This window comes from Ursus maritimus, unplaced genomic scaffold, assembly GCF_017311325.1.
Source record: "Ursus maritimus isolate PB19 unplaced genomic scaffold, ASM1731132v1 scaffold_30, whole genome shotgun sequence".
NCBI classification, from domain to species: domain Eukaryota; kingdom Metazoa; phylum Chordata; class Mammalia; order Carnivora; family Ursidae; genus Ursus; species Ursus maritimus.
In genome coordinates, this window is record NW_024425564.1 from 191,774 (window position 1) to 206,598 (window position 14,825).

Genomic DNA, 14,825 nt, shown 5'->3' on the forward strand with positions numbered 1-14,825 from the left:
AAATTCTTGCTAAAGTTTTGAATAAAAGAATAATATTCCTTCTGTTAGTAGGATAATTTGTCCCTAGTGAATATTAAAATTATATAAGTAACAAGTAAAATAGGCATTCTAGGCTCAGGTAATAAAAAGGTGGCTTTATAATATTTTTATTGAAGTAATATTGACATTGTGTAAGTTTAATGTGTACATTTGATATGTTTATGTATTGAAATATGATTACTAGAGTTAGCTAACACCTCTGTCGTGTCACATAAATATCATTTCTTTTGGGGTACCTGGGTGACTCAGTCGGTTAAGCATCTGACTTGATTTCAGCTTTTGTTGTGATTTCAGGGTGAGATCAAGCCCCGGGACGGGCTCTGTGCTCGGCGGGGAGTCTGATTGAAATTCTCCCTCTCCCTCTGCCCCTCCCCGACTTGCATGTGTGCGTGCTCGCTCTCTCAAATAATTTTTAAAAAATTTGTGTGTGTGTGGGAACAATTAAGATCTAGTCTCTTAGTGACTTTGAAGGTTATCATACAATATTGTTGCCTATAATCACCATCCTGTGCATTAGATAGCCAGGACTTACCTACTGGTTGAAAATTGTAGTTTACATTTTTAAAATTTTAGAATAGTTTTAGATTTAAAGAAAAGATGCAAAGTTCCCATATACCCCAGACCCAGTTTCCTTTATTTTTAAAATCTTACATTAGTATGCTGCATTTGTTACCACTAATGAAACTACACTGATGCATTATTATTAACCAAAGACTGTACTTCATTCAGATTTTCTTAGGTTTAAGCTACTTTCCTTTGTCTGTTACAGGATCCCATCCAGGATACCGTATTCTGTTTAGTCATCAGGTCTCCTTAGACTCCTGTAGAACGTGATTGTTTTTTAGACTTTCCTTGTTTTCTTTGTTCTTTGATAGTTTTGAGGAGTGCTGACTTGTCACGGTTTCTCAGTTGGGATTTTATTAATATGATTTTTTTTTAAATCTCATGATGAAACTGGGATTATCGTTTTTTAGGAGAAAGCCTATGGAGGTAAAGTGCCCTTCTTATCACATCTGATCAAGGTGCACGTTACCGACACGATGTGTCACCAATGATGGGAATCTTGATTACTTGGCTGAGGTGGCTTTTGTTGTTTCTCCACTGTGAAGTTCATCTCCACCCACCCCCTTTCCATACGGTGCTCTTCGAGAGGAAGTCAATTATGTGAAGCCCACCTTCTCGAGGGTAAAAGCAAGTTTTTTACCGATATGAATACTCAGTGAGATTTTTCAGAGCTGTTCAGGCCCGTACAGGATGTCTCACACCCCCGTTCCTCATCCACTAAGGACCAGTTGTGAAACCCAGCCACAAATGCCCCATGAGTTTCCAAAACTACCCCTGGGGGTCAGTAATGCCCTGTGGAGAACCACCATTCTAAGCTCTCGAATCCTAGTGTCTTTGACGTGGAGTGTGAACTTAAAGCATTTACAAAGGAATCTAACTTCAGAATCATAGTTTCATGGTTTCCTCCTTATTTACATGGTTTTTTTGCCTCTAATTCAGGTAAAATTTATGTGAGCTATTTGTCTTTGAGAGTTCTTTAGAACATTCAACTTCCCTTTTACATTAACTTTCTTTGTTGCTTATATTCATTTTGTTTTTTATTTTAAAAGATTTATTTATTTCAGAGGGAAGAGAGAGCACGTGCGAGCGGGGGGAGGGGCAGAGGGAGAGGGAGAGAAAGAAGCTGAAGCCGACCAGTGCTGAGTGCAGAGCCGAATGTGGGGCTTGATCCCAGAGACCCTGAGATTATGACCTGAGCTGAAATCAAGAGTCGGTAGCTTAACCTACTGGGCCACCCAGGGGCCCCTGTATTTTATTTTAAACTGGAGTCTAAAATTGGACCAAAAATCTATGATACACTGGGAGCTCGAGCGCCACCCTGTGTTTATTTGAGAAAGTGCTAGTCAATACATATGGAAAATCAATGTAGTGGAATCATCTTACCAGTATACTGAAAAGCCTCACTACTCCCAAGGGTGGTCCCTGTACCGGCAGCATCGGTATTACTGGAGAACTAGTTAAAAATTGAGATCTTCAGGCTTCACCGAGACTTACTGAATGAGAAGCTCTATTTTCAAAGGATCTCCAAGCAGTTGGCATATATGATAAGGTTTGAGAAGCACTGTTGTACAGACTCCTTTCTAAAGCTACTAATATCAGAGAATTATATCCCCCAAAATATGAGTTACTTTCTCCCACTATTATAAATATAGTAAAACACTCATTATTTGTAGCAATGAATATAAGGGATATGTATCTACAAACTCAGACGTGTAAGAAACAGAGTTTTTATTCTAATTGCACATAATTTAAAGTCCCTGTTTTCTGAGAGGGGGTAGAAACTGAATCCCCATAAATTCAGGATCCCTCCTGCTGCTCTCCTCTGAGGTAAAATCTTGAGTTCCTGTGATGTCCAGAAGGTTGGAGGAACGTGAGCTGCTGATCTTCCACAGAACCATTCTACTGGCATTTGCGGAAACATCAAGTCTCCTGCTTGGTCCTCTGTTGTAGACCTATGTAGCTTGCTGTTAGACCGTCCTTCATTAAGGTTGAGGCTCTTTCCGGTCTGTCACTTCCCTTGCTACTTCATTCTGCTATTTCCGTGCTGTGTCGGCTATTTCCACTGTGCTATTTCCATGTATGTCAAGGAACTCTTTGGGTCTAAGAGTTCTTCTCCATAACTTTTACCCGGGGAGCACTGGATCATTACATCACATGAGACCATGGGAAACCAAGTCATGAGGTTTATGTATAGTCCTACCTGTTAGTCATCTGTCACAGCCATTTCTTCAGGGATCTTGCTGACTTCGAGGGTTTCTACCTGGGAAGCCAAAAGTAGGGCCCTTTTCCATTCAGAACTGCAGATACCGTATCTCAGGACTCCGATTTCCCTTTATCCTAACCCACAGGTACAGAGGAAGGTGGGGCCTCTTCATGGGGATTCACCAGGTCTCAGAGCTCTCCTTCCTCACAACTCAAAGCATGAAGGTTTAGATTTTTGAGAGTCAAAGCCCTTTTTCTTTTGTAACATCCCTAAGGCCTGTGTTCTAGCTGCTGGATAGAAAAAGGGCCATGGGTCACAAATGTAGGGAGAAAAGTTGGTATTTTAAAGTATCAAGCCACATGAATAATAGGATATAAATCCTTTAAGTTTTTATATAGGATTTATAAATCCTATAAGGATTTCTATCCCATTATTATATTATTGTAGTGTGCTCAGCATGACTTTGGGCACACAATCAATAATATTAAGTGCTCTCATACAACCAGAAGGCTGGAAGTATGAGAAGGGATCCTGTACTGAGAACATCATAATTTGTGGACGTAAACTGCAAAAAACAACAGCACAACAGCAAAGTGAAATATCAAGAGTAAAACAGGTTTAAAAGCAATAATAACTACCCTACTTGGGCCTATTAGTGGCCAGTTGCAACATCTGATGGACTAGTTTGAAGAATCTACTCTTAAATCAGTGTTCCCTTTCTGGGAGCAAGGACCTCTAGACAAGCCAGGCCTGGAGTTGCGGGGATAGGAAGCAAAGATGCCCCAAGTGAAAAACTAAGCAACGGTGGTAGGCGGGGGCTGCTCACATTTCCACCCCTTGGTTCCTAAACCCATATAATGCCTATTGGGAGTAGAGCACTAATAATGATACTTGCTTCAGGGTATATAATGTGCCATGGCAGTTGGTATTGTATCATTGCAGGATACTATCTCCAAGCCGACACCTCAGCTAGACCTTCAGAAGAGCGTCTCTTCCCACTCTCACACTTCTCATCTCCCCAAATCAAATCTGAACTGTCTCAAGCACCCACATGCCATTTATGTAGGAAGTTCGGAATCACCCTATTGCTGGTGCAGTATGTGATAGGTCTAGCAGGTTCCATGGCCCTGTGTCCACTACTACATCCCCTTTGCTGTAAAATGGACCCTTTGGCTGCCATCACCATGAGAAAAACATGCTCCAGGCAGCCACTGCCCTTCTAGCCCAGACCAATCATGGGACACATGGAGCAGAGCCATCCCAGGTTTCTCCTAGCCTGGAACAGAATGACCTTAGCTGATGTGCATGAGCAAGAAATAAAGTGTTTCTTGTAGGCTACTGAGATTTTGTGGTTGTTACACAGCATTTTTGTGGCAATAACTGATTGGCACACATCCATATCTTTACCCCCCAAATTTCTTAGTTTATCTTGTTCTTTTTTCTAACTTCTTAAATGGAATGATTACTTATTAATACTATTTTTAAATCTCAAAAGCGCATTTAAAAATATTAGGTTTTCTTGATGATACAAACAAATGGAAAGATATTCCATGCTCGTGGATTTGAGGAACAAAAATTATTAAAATGTCCACGGTACCCAAAGCAATCCACAGATTTAATGGAATCCCTATCAAAATACCAACACCATTTTACACAGAACTAGAACAAATAATCCTAAAATTTGTATGGAACCACAAAAGACCCCAAATAAAGAAATCTTGAAAAAGAACAAAACTGGAGGTATTATAATCTCAGATTTCACTATATACTACAAAGCTGTAGTAATAAAAACAGTGTGGTACTGGCACAAAAACAGACTCACAGATCTACAGAATAGAATAAAGAGTCCAGAAATAAACCCATGATTATATGGTCAATTAATCTGTGACAAACGAGGCAAGAATATGCAATGGGGAAAAGTCTCTTCAACAAAGGTGCTGGGGAAACTGGACAGGACCATGCAAAAGAATGAAACTGCACCACTTTCTTACACCACACATAAAAATAAAGTCAAAATGAATTAAGGACCTAAACATGAGACCTGAATCCATAAACATCCTAAAAGAAAGCACAGGCAGTAATTTCTCCGACATTGGCCATAGCAACATTTTTTCTAGATAGTCTTCTGAAGCAAGGGAAACAAAAACAAAAACTATTGCAACTACATCAAAATAAAAAACTTCTGCACAGCAAAGGAAACAGTCAACAAAAGTAAAAGACATCCCACTGTGTGGAAGAAGATACTTATAAATGACATATCTGATAAAGGGTTAGTATCCAAAATATACAAAGAACTAATACAACTCAACACACAAAAACCCAAACAATCCAATTTAAAAATGGGCAGAAAACATTATGGACGTTTTCCCAAAGACATACAGATGGCCAAAATCCACATGAAAAGATGCTCAGCATCACTAATCATTAGGGAAATGCAAATCATAACCACAATAAGATATCACCTCCCACCTGTCAGAATGGCTAAAATCAACAACACAAACAACAGATGTTAGTGAGGACGTGGAGAAAGGGGAACTCTCTTGCACTGTTGGTGGCAATGCAAACTGGTGCAGCCACTCTGGAAAACAGTATGGAGTTTCCTCAAAAAAATTAAAAAGGGAATTACCTCATGGTCCAGTAATTGCACTGCTGGGTATTTACCCAAAGAATGTGAAAACACTAACTTGACAAGATATGAGCACCCCTATGTGTACTGCAGCATTATTTACAATAGGCAAATTATGGGAGCAGCCCAGCTACCCACTGACAGATGAACAGATAAGGGAGATGTGGTACGCATACATAATGCAAGCCGTAAAAAGACTGAAATCTTGCCATTTGCAACAGCATGGATGGAGCTAGAGTCTTATGCTAAGCGAAATAAGTCAGAGAAAGACAAATACCAAATGATTTCACTCATATGTGGAATTTAAAAAACAAAGCAAGTGAACAAAGAAAAAGAAGAGAAAACCCAGAAAACAAACTCTTCACTAGAGAGAACAAACAGATGGTGACCAGAGGGGAGCTGGGTGGGAGATGGGTGAGATAAATGAAGGGGATGAAGAGAACACTGTCATGATGAGCACTGAGTAACGGATAGTTACTGAGTCACTATATTGTACACCTGAAACTAATATAGCACTGTATGTTAACTGGAATTAAAAACATAAAGAGGTAATTAAGTTAAAATGAAAAATTAAAAAAATAAAAATAGCTTTTCCTCAGAACTGTCTTGGTCACATAGCACAGCTTTTACTAGGTAGACACTCATTGTTATTCTTTTATATAGTTTTTCAAATTCAGTTTTGGTTTTCTCTTTAACTCTAGAAGATAAATCTTATCTTGCTATCCTTTTTTTTTTTTTTTAAGATTTTATTTATTTATTTGACAGAGACAACCAGCGAGAGAGGGAGCACAAGCAGGGGAAGTGGGAGAGGAAGAAGCAGGCTCACAGCAGAAGAGCCTGATGTGGGGCTCGATCCCAGAACGCCGGGATCACGCCCTGAGCCAAAGGCAGACGCTTAACGACTGTGCCACCCAGGCGCCCCTATCTTGCTATCCTTTGATGATAATTGTAGTTTACTGCATTGTGGCTAGTGAATGAGACCTGTTACATTTCTTCCTTTTGAAATTTACCATAATTTGCTTCGTGAACAAGCATATGCTTGATTCTTGTGGCTGTTCCTCGGACAAAAACAGAATGTATCATCTGTTATGGTATACTAAGTTTTATTTACAACTGCTAGATCAAGCTGAGAACTTAATTAAAATCCTCCACAACCACTGCTATCCCCTCCCCCTCCCTCTTTTCCTTCCTCTTTTTCTTCTTCCCCTTCCTCCTCTTCCTCTTCTTGTTTGTCCACTTGATGCATTGAATTCTAAGACACATATATTCAAGTCCCTTAAGAAAATTGTAGTTTTACAAAAATCTTCCTATTTTTTGAGAGTTTTTGCCTTCCATAGTTTGCTACTATAGTGTTTGATACATAAAGGTTTATAACTTGTTCATTTCTTGGTCTTTCATCATACAAAATACCCTTTATTTTTCTGTGTAATGCTGTTGGTCTCGAATTCCATCGTACGTATAATTGATATTGCCCTCTGCTTTCTTTTTGTTTGTATTTAGTTGAAGTTTTTGCTCTTCTTCTTTCTCCTTTAAAATTTTTTCTACTTGGGAGCACCTGGGTGGCTCAGTTGGTTAAGTGTCTGCCTTAGGCTCAGGTCATGATCTCAGGGTCCTGGGATCGAGCCCCACGTCAGGCTCCCTGCTCAGTGGGGAGTCTGCTTCTCCTCTCACTCTCCCTCTCTCTCAAAAAAATAAATTCTAAAAATAAAATAAAAAATTTTTACCTTATTATATTTAGTTACTCAAGCAAAACATGGAAAAAAGGTGAATAGCTTCCCCTTTCCTTCTCCAATAACATCTATCTTGAAGAAATTCATGTTAAAAAGTTGGTGTATACCTATCCTTCAACACCATTCTCTAAGTTCATAAGTAAGCATAACTGTGTTATGGTAGGCTGAATAATGGCTCCCCAAAATATCCAGGTCCTACTCTCTGGAGCCAGTGAACGTTACCTTCTATGCAAAAATAGTCTCTGTATATATGGTTAAGCTGGGGATTTTGACATGAGGAGGTTATCCTGGATTATCTGGGTGGGCCCTAAATATAATCATAAGTGTCCCTGTGAGAAGGACACAGAGGGCCATCTGACACAGAAGAGGAACAGACAATCTGACAATGCCAGTAGAGATTAAGGTGATGTGGCCACAAGCCAAGGAATGTCAGCAGGCACCAGAAGCTGGAAAAGACAGGAATAGGTTCTCCTCTAATGCCTCTGGAGAAAACATGAAAATTAAAGATATTTCTAGTACTCTTTGATATGTCTTTAGACACATAATGGGTATACAATGCTCCATAACTCTCAAGGTACAAATATAGTTCCAGCACTCCTAACTCTCCAAATCAAATTTGAATTGGCGCAAGCATCCAGATGCCATTTAGGTAGGATATTCAGAATCACTCTACTGGGCTAGTCGCACTGACCCTAAATTGATTTTTCTCAATGAAGTATGTGTACCTTCTGTATCACAATCACCTGGAGGTATTGTGAAAACAGACTCCCATCTGATTGATGGTATCCATCAACCAGAATCTCTGGCAGTGGGGTTCAACATGCCCCAGATCATTCTTATGCACATGTAGCAAATCTTTCCTAGTCTGAAATTTCCACATGACGTCCAGACCGACATTCTCTAATATAATTTTCTACAGTGATAGAAACGTTCTACGCACGCACTGTGTAGCCGCCGGCCACATGCGGTTATTGAGCTTTTAAAATGTGACTAGTGTGATTGAGAAACTAAATTTCTACTATAATTAAATTTAAATAGTCACATGAGGCTACCATTTTGGACAGCACAGTTCTAGATGGTTAAGTCCTTGAGAGCAAAAACTGGATCTTTAATCTCTGTATCCCCTCTGTGCCTGGCACATGGTAACCTGTAAATAAAAATTGAAATAGGAAACAGGCCTGCGCTATTTCCATTTTTTGAGGTTCCTGGTATATTAAGAAATGACAAAATAGGGGGCGCCTGGGTGGCACAGCGGTTGGGCGTCTGCCTTCGTCTCGGGGCGTGATCCCGGCGTTATGGGATCGAGCCCCACATCGGGCTCCTCCGCTATGAGCCTGCTTCTTCCTCTCCCACTCCCCCTGCTGTGTTCCCTCTCTCACTGGCTGTCTCTCTCTCTGTCGAATAAATAAATAAAATCTTTAAAAAAAAAAAAGAAATGACAAAACAGGATTACAAAATTTGTGGTATTATTTTAACTGTTTACCTTACACTCTTTTTTTTTCTTGTGATGAGGAATTTTAAGATCTACTCCCTTAGCAACTTTCAAATATGCACTACAGTCTCGTTTACCGTAGTCACCGCGCTCTACGTTCCATCCCCATGATTTATTTTATGACTGGAAATTTGCACTTCCGACCCCCTTACCCATTTCACCTACTCTCCAGCCTCTGCCTCTGGTAACCACCAATCTGTTCTCCGTATGTTTGAGCTTGGTCTTGTTTTTGTTACTGTTTAAGATTCCACATTTGAGTGAGATCAAACTGTATTTGTTTTTCTGTCTGACTTATTCCAGTTAGCCTAATGCCCTCAAGATCCATCCAAGTTGTTGCAAATGGCAAGATTTCATTCTTTTTTATAGCTGAATAGTATCTATTGTTCATATATACCACATTCTCTTTATTCATCCATGAACACTTAGTTTGTTTCTGTATCTTGGCTGTTGTAAATAAGGCTTTAATGAACACAGGAGTGCAGAGATCTTTTTAAACTAGTGTTTCAGTAAATGCTCAGAAGTGGAATTGCTGGATCAGATGGTAGTCCTATTTTTAATCTTTTGAGGAAGCTCCACACTATTTTCCACAGTGGCTGCACCAATTTACATTCCCACCAACAGTGCACGAGGGTTCCCTTTTCTCCACGTTCTTGCCGATACTTCTTATTTCTTACCTTACATTTTCAAAGCACCTTTATTGTCCATTCTCCAGATAATTACAAGATTATTACACCGTAGACACATTCTTGCTGGACAAGAATGCCTAATTGTTATGGGGTATTCAATTGCCTTTCTACCTTCAACTTAACAAATATAAAAGTTACATTAAGACAACGATGAATCCTGCTTTAAGATTTTCTGTCTACCTTCAGTTGAAGCATGTATGTGCAAATATACATGCCAGTGAATACAAATCAGATCACTAATACATGGTAGAAAGGAATTTAAAGTAAATAAGATGATTTAGGTTACATAATAGAAAATGTAATACTTCAAATTCTGGCCTACTAAAGGAAAATCCTGAGAGAGGTCGTGAGGAATTATTTGATTGGAGAATTAGGGACATCCGATTGTCACTTACACTTGCCAGTCATTACCTTGACTATCTACCTCCATCAGAAGGAAAAAAGCAAAATTAAAAGAATGACATTGTGTAGATTTGCAATAACATTAAAACTTCTTTGAAAATAATTAATTTTTCTAGCTTTATTTAGCTGAATTGAAACCCTGGAGACCTTATAAACAAGACATTTTTATCAGCATGGAAGAAACGTAAATTTCAACTCCTGATTGAAGTAAGGGCAAGTGGCTACATATAAAGGTGGTCATCATTATATGTTCATCATTCATTTCTCCAGCTTTTTCCATGATCAACTTAAGTGGGTGGCCAGTGCAATTGTACACAGAATGTAGAAAATTCTAAATAAGTCCAAGCAAGAGAAAAACCCAGATTTAAATAGGTTAGGACCAGGGAACAAATTGGAATGCAAATATGCAGCCACCAGGTTCCTATTCAGGTGCTAAAGCTGAGCTAAAGCTTGATTTGGAGCTTCCTGATGGCCAGAGTGAAAAGGGAAACACATCCAGTTACATAATTCTACTTGGCTGTAAGGAAGACATACTCAGTTATTCAGGGGTAGCTGAGCATTTCATGACACTTGGCTCTGAAAGAAAATTCTCTCATGGGATTTTCCATGGGAAACGTAAAATGACCAAATGCACAGGAGCTCTATCGCAAATGCACTATTGGGCTCTGTGGAGCAGTCTCTTCTAGAATCCCTTAACGTATGCCAAAGACACAATATTTAAAAGACAAGTCAGTAAAATACTCCTGGAAGGGGGTGAGGAAGGTTTCTGTGTATGAGCTCAGGGTAATATGATCAGGTATGTAGTTTTCCGAGGGACGAGCTAATATTCTGTGGTTGAGTAATGGCAAACCCATATTGTTTAGAATTCAGTAATCCAATTAGCAGATGGTAGGCGGTTGACAGCCTTTCGTCAAGAATGAGTCATCCCATCGAGATTCTCACCTAGATAGAAACATTTCTCTCTACATGGTGGTGAACAGAGGGAGAACCTGGAGGGAACCCAGGATTTTCCTTTAAAAAACAACTCTTCAAAAATAAGAAAAATTAGGGGCACCTGGGTGGCTCAGTCAGTTAAGTGTCCGACTCTTGATTTCAGTTCGGGTCATGATCTCAGGGTTGTGAGATTGAGCCCCGCATGGGTCGCTCAGCATGAAGTCTGTTTGTCCCTAGCCCTCTGCTCCCCCCTGCTCTCTCTCACAAACAAATTAAAAAAAATAATAAAATTTAGTAAGTGTTCAAGTCCATAAAGTTCTATCTGATAGAGCAGAGGGTCTGCAAACTCACACACAAGTCTGGGTTTTGTGTGTGTTTTTTTGTTTTATTTTTACGAAGTTAGGTAGGTAACTAACACATTAACTAACACATTAGTTTTCAATACTTAGAGATCAATAGATTTCGAATCTGGCAACCCTGGATGCTGGTCCCACGACACAACAACAATCTGCTGGGTTGAGTGTAGAGCATTTAGGTATTCGAATGCCCTGCTGGAAAATGAAGATTTGGACCGAAAAAATTTCAAAGAAGAAATTATCAGTTATTCACTTTGGCTATAGAAAAATCTGCATAATGCTCCCATGAAATGTATGGCTTTTAGCCAATGGTAACCACACAATCAATTGGACATTAAACTTCATTATAATAAAATGTCATCATTAAGGAAGTAACCAACTTTCTACCTCTAAAGCAAGCTAGCATATGTCAAAATAATCCAAAAGTGGTTTCAAATTGTTTAGATATAGGTTAAAAACAAGAAAGGCCACAACTTGCTTCTTTTATGTCCTTGAAATACCTTCCGATCCATCTGAACATAAATTCTAGTGATCGGGACTTTTAAGAAATGCATTAGTCCTGGTTTTCTAAGAACTAGGATTCTATATTGAATGCAGGGAATTTAACCTGAAACTAGTTCTTGTCCACAGAGTAAAGCCTGAGAAATCATTCAAAGTGGCAAACATTCTTGTATTTGCTTTTTCTAATTATAAATGTACACTGTCAAAAATTTCAAAAATAAAGAAGAATTTAGATTATTTTTCCCTCAACTTTTTATTTTGAAAAATTTCAAACCAATGGAATACAGATATGCAGGCCAAGGGTCCTCCCAGTTACTAATGCTGAGCCACAAATTTTCTCGGAGCTTCTTGGCAGTCAAAGTGAAAGGAGAAAACAGCCAGTTATATAATTCACATCGCCTATAAGGAGAAAACATATCAGTTACTCAAGGGTAGACAAGTGTTTCATGACATTTGGCCTGAGAAAAAAATTCTGTTGTGATCATTTAATAAGAAATACAAAGCAATATCACACACAACAGCCCTACAGTAACTGCACTGATGAGTTCTGGAAACTATGTCATCTAGAATCCCTCAATGTTAGCAGAGGGTGCTTGGTATGAAAGCAGCAGCCTGGAGGTTAAAAGCATGGATGGACTTTAGGCCCTCACTGCCTAGGGTTGAATCCTGGCCCCAGCAGTTATTGTGTGACCTGGAGTAAATTATTTAACCTTTCTGTGCCTTAGTTTTGTGATTTATAAAGTATTGTAATTAAAACCACGTACCTCAAAGAGCTGTAATGAGGCTTAAATGAGTTCATGCCTATCGTGTATTTAGAGCAGGGCCTGGCACAGAGTAAGCATCATCATCACAGTAAATGCTAAAATAAAGGTGTGCGCATGACGTAACTGTACAGAGGAAGGGCACTTAAACCAAGGGCCCGAGGAAACGAGGACGCCTGTGCTGGGTCCAAATCTTCGTCTACTACTTAACTACTGTTACTATGACCTTGACCAGATTACTTCAAGTTTATGTTCTCACCTGCTACAACAGAGATACAATGTCAGCTGTTGATACAATAAGCTGATGTCTGCATAATTAAATGAGATACTATCTGAGAATTAGCTGAACAAAGGTAAAAGGTATGTATAACAGATGTTTCCTCTTGGATCTGGTGGAAAGTCAATACATTCCTCTTGCATTCAACTTGCGCATATGTCCAATTTTCCCAATTAAACAGTATACTTAGTTTAGAAGTAGTTGTGCATAAACAATCTTTCAGATCACAACAAACCTAGAAGGAATGTTAAATGATTGGCTTCAACTTAGCACAACTCTCAGTTTTTTAATCACCATGGGAAATGTCATTGGGACAGTTATGTCCATTTTTGAGGCACATTGTGCCTACCTGAGAGAGTAGGTAAATACCTTGATTTCCATTATGCAAAACTGATTGCTCCCTCATCTGTCTCATTTTATACATCCCTCATTTCACTTCATACAGATTTCTGCTATAGCATGTAGAATAGTGTGTTACAGTTTATAGTTCGTTCAATTTGTACCTTGCTTTGCTTAAAAAAGAACTATGGCAATTAGTTACATGCTTATGTGTTTATCTCCCTTCCAAAACTGTGAGCTTCTCAGATAACTGTGTCAGATCCATAGTATCTAGACAGACGCTGGCATATCATATACTGACTCTCAATGTTTGGTGAAATAATCTGAGTAGGATTTGAAGTGTGCTGTTATAAGCAAATGAGCCTAATATAAAGCTGGGATTACCTAGGAATTTATGTGAAAATCATAGACTCAGCCTGATCTCTCCTTGGGTAGATGAGAAAACCAAAGCCTGGAATAGTTAAATGATTTGCCCAAGGTTACCTAGCTAGTTAATTTCCAGAACCAAGACCTTCTCAAACTCCCATCAACCACCCCAGAGTCCAATGCACTATATTGACCTGCCTTTCAGACACTGATAATTTGATGTTTATATCTACAACCTCACTAAAGCCATTATTATCTGGTCACCAATCACTTTTGTGTTGCTAAATCCAGTCAGTGCTTTTCAGCTCCTGATACACCTGGCCTACCTGTGATCCTACTTGTGACTCCGCTGACCCCGTCTCCATCTCGCAATTCTTGGCTTTCCAGGCATTATGGCCTTGAGGCATTCTGCAAGTTCCTCAGACTTCTTTGTGGGCTTCTGTTCATTCATTCGCCCCTCCCTTTTACAGTTAGTGCTTCCCGGGACTCTATCCTTGGTCTTCTTTACTGTTTCTTCTATATTTTCTCCCTGATTGATCTCATCCATACCTAGGACTTAAATTACCAATTAAAAGTTAATGTCCAGAGCAATCTACACTTTCAATGCTATCCCCATCAAAATACTGATGACATTTTTCAAGGAACTGGAACAAATAGTCCTTAAATTTGTACGGAACCAGAAAAGGCCCCGAATCGCCAAGGAACTGTTGAAAAGGAAAAACAAAGCTGGGGGCATCACAATGCCGGATTTCGAGCTGTACTACAAAGCTGTGATCACAAAGACACATAGACCAATGGAACAGAATAGAGAACCCAGAAATGGACCCTCGGCTCTTTGGGCAGCTAATCTTTGACAAAGCAGGAAAAAACATCCAGTGGAAAAAAGACAGTCTCTTCAATAAATGGTGCTGGGAAAATTGGACAGCTATATGCAAAAGAATGAAACCTGACCACTCTCTCACACTATACACAAAGATAAACTCCAAATGGATGAAAGACCTCGATGTGAGACAGGAATCCATCAAAATTCTAGAGGAGAACATAGGCAGCAAACTCTATGACATCGGCCAAAGCAACCTTTTTCATGACACATCCCCAAAGGCAAGAGAAACAAAAGATAAAATGAATTTATGGGACTTCATCAAGATTAAAAGTTTCTGCACATCCAAGGAAACAGTCAGAAAAACTAAGAGGCAGCCCACCGAATGGGAGAATATATTTGCAAATGACACTACAGATAAAGGACTGGTATCCAAGATCTACAAAGAACTTCTCAAACTCAATACACGAGAAACAAATAAACAAATCAAAAAATGGGCAGAAGATATGAACAGACACTTTTCCAATGAAGACATACAAATGGCTAACAGACACATGAAAAAATGTTCAAAATCATTAGCCATCAAGGAAATTCAAATCAAAACCACACTGAGATACCACCTTACGCCAGTTAGAATGGCAAAAATAGACAAGGCAAGAAACAACAATTGTTGGAGAGGATGTGGAGAAAGGGGATCCCTCCTACATTGTTGGTGGGAATGAAAGTTGGT